Source organism: Epinephelus moara, chromosome 3 (genome assembly GCF_006386435.1).
Source record: "Epinephelus moara isolate mb chromosome 3, YSFRI_EMoa_1.0, whole genome shotgun sequence".
Taxonomy (NCBI): domain Eukaryota; kingdom Metazoa; phylum Chordata; class Actinopteri; order Perciformes; family Serranidae; genus Epinephelus; species Epinephelus moara.
In genome coordinates, this window is record NC_065508.1 from 41,560,192 (window position 1) to 41,567,506 (window position 7,315).

The 7,315-nt window shown below is 45.0% G+C and overlaps 1 protein-coding gene and 1 long non-coding RNA gene across 5 annotated transcripts in view; one reads left to right on the forward strand and one right to left on the reverse strand.

Moving 5' to 3' along the window:
• The window catches only part of acer3 (alkaline ceramidase 3), a 123,732-nt gene that overhangs the window by 45,785 nt on the left and 70,632 nt on the right, over positions 1-7,315 (reverse strand). The window lies entirely within an intron of this gene.
• On the forward strand, positions 4,464-5,026 carry LOC126385038 (uncharacterized). The gene is made up of 3 exons (XR_007569394.1): positions 4,464-4,792; positions 4,864-4,914; positions 4,986-5,026. It is a non-coding gene; the product is annotated as an uncharacterized LOC126385038 (long non-coding RNA).

Here is a 7,315-nt window from a genome sequence, read left to right on the forward strand (position 1 = left end):
CTGTTCGTTTGGGCCTGCCAGGTCTGCGCGGCGTCTTCCCCCACCATCTGATCCAACTCACCACCAGGTGGTGATCAGTTGACAGCTCTGCTCCTCTCTTCACCCGAGTGTCCAGAACATATGGCCGCAGGTCAAATGATACGACTACAAAGTCGATCATTGACCTGCGACCTAGGCTGTCCTGGTGCCACGTGCACCGATGGACATCCTTATGTTTGAACATGGTGTTAGTTATGGCCAAACTGCGACCCGCACAGAAGTCCAATAACTGAACACCACTCAGGTTCAGATCAGGCAGGCCGTTCCTCCTGCCCCTCAAGGTCCCGCTGTCATTGCCCACGTGAGCGTTGAAAAATGCCCCCGACAGCATAGCTCCTAGGGTCATTAGGGCAATCAAACTCCTCCACCACGATAAAATGTTATACTGTCATGTGTTAGTGACCACACACACACACACAGACACACACACACACTTCACTCTGACACACAGACTGTCAGAGGACAGCTGCAGCTGACACAGACAGCAAAATGGGTTGAAAGTTTCTCGAACTAGTCCTTCCAGTTCCCAAACCGTGGGTCCGATCTTCAATCTGAAAGCATCACCAGATAGATAAACTTGTCCTGAACGCAGAAATATAAAGCTTGTATGTCTATGGACTCAAAAATGTGACCTTAATCACAAGTTTACAGTGTGTTGGCCCTCATCTTTTCTTACAGAGATCATCATGAGGATTTGTGTCCTGCACCTTAGAACGCTTCTCAAATCCAAACCGTTTCAGTAATGACAAAGTCCTTCACAACTAATGTTCACCTGGGGTAGAGCTGTAATGTGTGCAAGTTTGAAGCAGTTATGATAAACGGTGGAGGAGCAAATATTCGTCCTATTATTAGGGACCTTCGGCCGAGGTCCCTAATAATAATAATTAAAGCTGCAAGCAGCTGTGATCGGGCCCTCGCTCCCCCATGCAACCGCGGGGGCCTGAGGCATACGGGGGCTGTGGCGCGGAGCGAGAAGGGAGAAAAAACCTGGCAGGAGTGAAAAAACGCAATGTTTCGTTCATCCACCAGGTGGCGCTACGAGTGTAACCAGATGTGGGCAGGTGCGTTCAGGGGTGGACCATCATCACACATGTGAAGTTTTGAGCAACTCGGACAATGTCAATGTATAATAGGGCATTTCCTGTTTCCACAAGGTGGCGGCATGAGCAAGATTGCCTACGAGCATATGGAGGCATTGAGGGAGGGGCTCTTATTATGTACAGAAATTTTGAAGCAGTTTGGATGAAGTATGTGGGAGAGAGAGCTGCTTCAATATGCATGGCGATGCATCAAATATGGTGGTGCCATGGAGGCCACGCCCCTTGACATAGAGAAAAGCTTTTAATAACTTTTCATCAGCATGGTCTCTGGATGATCTGTAAAAAATTTGAAGTCGATTGGATGAAATCCCTAGGACTAGTTCGTTAAAATACAACATGTGGAAATCACACCAAAATGACAAGTCAAAATCAAAATGGCCGACTTTGTGTTTGGAGTAGACCATTGGTGCCAGAGACTTTTATGTGCGTCTGGACAACATACACATGTGTACCAATTTTCATGATCCAACTAAAAAAAAAACCCTATGGGGAGGGGTTTTTGAAAATTTCAAGGGGGCGCTATAGAGGTATTTTGTCCCCCCCCCCATGGGTGACGCCCCTATCAGATGCAAGAGCTCGCCATTCTTGACCTATATATCAATTTTCATGAGGAGATGAGGTCACTGAAGCCATCAAAAAGCCAAACGTATTTGGTGGCGAGGGATCGATAGTCGCCACGCTGCCACACAGACACCATTAGACATAGCTTCACAGTGTTCATAAGGTAGCTTCACCAACTTGTTCTGCATGCATTAGAAGTGGAATGAAGTTGATGTGGTCAAGTTTGTGGCATCAGTACATGCTAAAGTAAAAACTGGTTACTTCCTGTTACCACCGGGGGGCGCTATGAGTAAGGTGGGATATTAACATATCGGGGCGTTCAGGGCGGAGCCATCATCATGTCCAGCTGCTGAGATCAAGTATGTGGGCGTGAGAGCCGTTCGAAATTCGATGGCGAGAAAACGGAAAATCGCCAAAATTTGTCATGCCCTAGTGGCCACGCCCCTTGACATAGAGAAAAGCTTTTAAGAACTTTTGATCAGCATTTTCTCAGGATGATCTGTACCAAATTTGAAGTCGATCGGACAAAATCCCTTGGAGGAGTTCGTTCAAACATGTAAAAAATTCAAATCAAAATGGCTGACTTCCTGTTGGGTTTATGGCATGGCTCCAAGAGGATTTTTTGTGCGTCTTGGCATGTTCTATGAGCCCACCAATTTTCATGCGTGTAGGTGAAACTCACAGGCGGGGCTCGAGGCACAAAATTTCCTAGGGGGCGCTATGTCGCCATTTGGCCCCCGTCCACATAAAACACTGACGAAATATCAAATTTCTTGCCCGACCAAATGCGTGTGCCAAATTTGGTGAGTTTTTGAATTTGGGAAAGGGGCGAAATTGGGGATCAAATGTTCGTAATAATAATAATAATAATAATAAACAGCGCGATTACAATAGGACTTCGTCGTCACTTGGGCCCTAATAATCATTCGAAAAACAATAGGGACCTCGCAGGTCTGTGACCTGCTCGGGCCCTAATTAAAGCTGCAAGCAGCGATGAATGGGCCCTCGCAGTCCACGCGCGTCGGGGCATGCTGCCGTCGGGGGGCGTGCACCTAGGTGTCTTGTCAGCTGTAATAAATAAAAAAAGTCTTACTTACATTTGTGTTTATAGGTGCTAATGTATACACGCTGTTACTGTGATGGTAAGTTACTTAAATATTGAATCTGAGTATATAATGACAACATTCGGACATGTAAATGTGACATCTGGACTGACACCTTCCCTCTGCAGCTGGGTTCTGGATTTCCTCACAGACAGACCCCAGACAGTCAGAGTTGGTACCCGGACATCAGGCACAAGGACGGTGAGCACAGGGGTCCCCCAGGACTTTTTGCTGAGTCCTCTTCTTTACACCCTCTTCACCTACGATTGTGCCTCCACCCAGTGCAACACCACCATCATCAAGTTTGCGGACGACACAACAGTCATCGGACTGATCACTGGTGGGGTGGAGACAGACTACAGGGAGGAGGTGGTTCAGCTGGTGTGCTGGTGCCACACAAAATAATTTCTCCTTAAACTCAGAGAAGACTAAGGAGATGATTATCAACCCGAGGAAGAGGAGAGACCAGCACAATCCACTTCACATTGGTGAGACTCAGGTAGAGAGGGTCAAAACCTTTAAATTCCTCGGCACCCACATAGGGTCAAAAATGCAAATTTGCGATTTCTTGACACTCTTGCCACCAATAAATCAAACCGAGAGGAGAAGAAGAAGAAGAAGAAGATAGCAGCGGTGTTACAGGTAAATTCCCAAAGAGACCAGTTTTTTTACTATCCATTTAAAAAAATAAAACGGTTAAACTCTTAACTTTACAATTTTAACCATCCGGATAGTTTGTAATGTTGCATTTGAAACGTAAGATGATACTATGTGTTCCTTGGGTTAACACATACATCTTTATTTGGAGAAACGTTAGCGTTTACCTTTTTTTTTTTAGCTAATACCTAACTTTATGTACTCTGTACAAAACTGCGCTCAGTGCAACTGCACATTTAAGAGCTGCATGCCAGGTATTTACACTGTGCTTTTTTTTTTAAAAGATATTTTTTCTGGGCATTTTTTGCCTTTAATTGACAGGACAGTGAAGCGTGAAGGGGGGCAGAGAGAGACATGCAGCAAAGGGCCACAGGCTGGACTCGAACCCGGTCCGCTGTGGCAACAGCCTTGTACATGGGGCGCCTGTTCTATCACTAAGCCACCGACGCCCCGTTCACACTGTGCTTTTAACAGAATTCAAATGTTCAAATGTTACTAAGTAAAATGACTTTGTGGCTGCAACAAAAAAAAATGAATCTTAACACCATGCACATGAATATGCTTTTGTTTTGTTATTGCTATACCCACAGGTTATGTTGGACGTGGGAAGTTGGGAGAGCTCCAGGGGATTTATTCTGAGGATTCCCACCCTGGATTTTGCAGCCAGTTCTGCCAACTGCAGTCTGGATGTTTTGACTAAAGAAATAAAAAAAAGCTGCATTCTTTAAAAGACCTGTTTTATTTTTATATTTTATATATGTTTTATGTATTCTTTTCACACATCACAGGGAAATTGTTACGACAAGTGCTTATCCTGTAGTGTGAATGTGCGTGCATGTATGTGTGCATAATGTCTGTCAACTAACACATAAACAGGACAAGCAGCAGTGCCAGGCAGATATCTACAGAGCCTGCAAGCTGAGACACACAATAACACTGAGGCAAAGCGAGGACAAGTTTATTTGTGTAGCACATTTCAGACAAAGTGCAACTCAAAGTGCTTTACATAAAAAATAAAATGATTTTAAGAAAGAACATGTAACAACACAAAGCAACAGTACATCGAAGAGGATTCAATACTATGTATAAAACAACTTTTCAACCAGGATTCCTAAAATACAATAGGAGAGGTCATGAGACGAGAGGTTCCAGGCTGCAGTCATATGTTTAACACAGGAGAGGTCATGAGACGAGAGGTTCCAGGCTGCAGTCATGTTTAACACAGGGGAGGTCATGAGACGAGAGGCTCCAGGCTGCAGTCATATGTTTAACACAGGAGAGGTCATGAGACGAGAGGCTCCAGGCTGCAGTCATATGTTTAATACAGGAGAGGTCATGAGACGAGAGGTTCCAGGCTGCAGTCATGTTTAACACAGCCTGCAGTCATGTTCAACACAGGAGAGGTCATGAGACGAGAGGCTCCAGGCTGCAGTCATATGTTTAACACAGGAGAGGTCATGAGACGAGAGGTTCCAGGCTGCAGTCATGTTTAACACAGACTGCAGTCACGTTTAACACAGGAGAGGTCATGAGACGAGAGGCTCCAGGCTGCAGTCATATGTTTAACACAGGGAGAGGTCATGAGACGAGAGGTTCCAGGCTGCAGTCATGTTTAACACTGGAGAGGTCATGAGACGAGAGGTTCCAGGCTGCAGCCTATGTTTAAAACAACTTTTCTACCAGGAAAATCTACCAGGATTCCTAAAATACATTAGAAAATACAATATTATGTTTAAAACAACTATAGTGTCAGGCGCAGGCTTTTATTCTGATATTTAGAAGCAGGAAAATCTACCAGGATTCCTAAAATACATTACAAAATACAATATTATGTTCAAAACAACTTTTCAGATTCAGATTCAGAATACTTTATTAATCCCCGGGGGGAAATTGTTTTTGTTCCAATGCTCCATGCAAAGTAGAAATAGAAATACAGCATGAATGGAAACAAGAGATAAAGATGAAGATATAAATAAGATACTAAAATAGACAATGAAATAAATAAAATAAATATTAAAGTAGACATCAAAATAAAATAAAATATTAAAGTAGACATTAAAATAAAATAAAATATTAAAGTAGACAATAAAGTAAAATAAATAATAAAAAAATAGTAAAGTAGACAATCTGAAATATATACAATATACAATGAAATGGTTGTAGCGTTATAAATGAAATAAGAATGAGTAATTATATTGTGTGTTTTGTTTTATAAATAGCCAAATGAGTCCGATCATCAAAGGGAGGAGTTGTACAGTTTAATGGCCACAGGTAAGAATGACTTCCTGTGGCGCTCAGTGGTGCATTTAGGAGCAATCAGTCTTTGGCTGAAGGTGCTCCTCTGTTCGACCAGAGCGTTGTGGAGAGGCTGAGAGCCATGCTGAAGTATCGCCCGCACCTTTGACAGCATCCTCCTGTCTGACACTGCTGTCAAAGAGTCCAGCTCCACCCCCACAACGTCACTGGCCTTTCTGATCAGCTTATTGAGTCTGTTGGCATCGGCTACTCTCAGTCTGCTGCCCCAGCACACCACAGCAAACAGAATAGCACTGGCCACCACAGACTCATAAAACATCCTCAGCATAGTCCGGCAGATGTTATAGGAGCGGAGCCTCCTCAGAAAAGGACTTCAGTGTTCTTAGTCCAGTCCAGTTTATTGTCTATGAACACACCCAGATACTTGTAGTGTTCTACGATGTCCACGTTATGCCCCAGGATGGAAACTGGGGTCACTGGTGTCCTCGTTCTCCTCAGATCCACCACCAGCTCTTTTGTCTTTGTTGTGTTGAGCTGCAGGTGGTTCAGCTCACACCATGAGACAAAGTTATTCACCACAGCCCTGTATTCAGCCTCCTCACCCTTGCTGATAAATCCAACTATAGCAGAGTCATCAGAAAACTTCTGAAGATGACAAGACTCTGTCTGGTAGCTGAAGTCCGTGGTGTAAAGGGTGAAGAGGAAAGGAGGACAGTACCTTGTGGAGCCCCGGTATTGCTGACCACTGTGTCTGACACACAGTGCCGCAAGCGCACGTACTGTGGTCGGCCAGTGAGGTAATCCACAATCCAGGACACAAGGGGGGGATTCACCAGCATCGCCGTCAGCTTGTCACCCAGTAGAGCAGGCCTGATGGTATTGAAAGCACTGGAGAAGTCAAAGAACGTGACCCTCACAGTGCTCCCCTGCTTGTCCAGGTGGGCGTAGATGTGGTTCAGCAGGTAAATGAGGGCATCCTCAACTCCAGTCCGGGGCTGGTAGGCGAACTGGAGGGGATCCAGGTGCGGCCTGACCATAGGCCTGAGCTGCTCCAGGACAAGTCTCTCCAGGGTCGTCAAGATATTTGACGTCAGTGCCACCGGTCGGTAGTCTGAGAGACCACTGGGCTGCGGCGTCTTTGGCACTGGAACGAGGCAGGACGTCGCACAGTCCTTGCTGAGACAATGCCATCCACACAGAAATTAATGTAGTCTGTAATGCACTCAGTAAGCCCTGGCTTACAGAGTACATTCCAGTCAGTCACCTCAAAACAGCCCTGCAGTGCTTCATAGCAGTCCTCTGACAATGTTCTCACTGTCTTTGTGGTCACAGGCAGCATCTTCACTAGAGGCACATAGCAGGGGGTGAGAAGCACCAAGTTGTGATCTGATCTACCCAGCGGGGGAAGGGACGTGGAGGTGTATGCGTCCTTTACATTATCAATCAATCAATCAATCAATTTTATTTATAAAGCCCAATATCACAAATCACAATTTGCCTCACAGGGCTTTACAGCATACGACATCCCTCTGTCCTTATGACCCTCGCAGCGGATAAGGAAAAACTCCCCAAAAAAACCCCTTTAACGGGGAAAAAAAA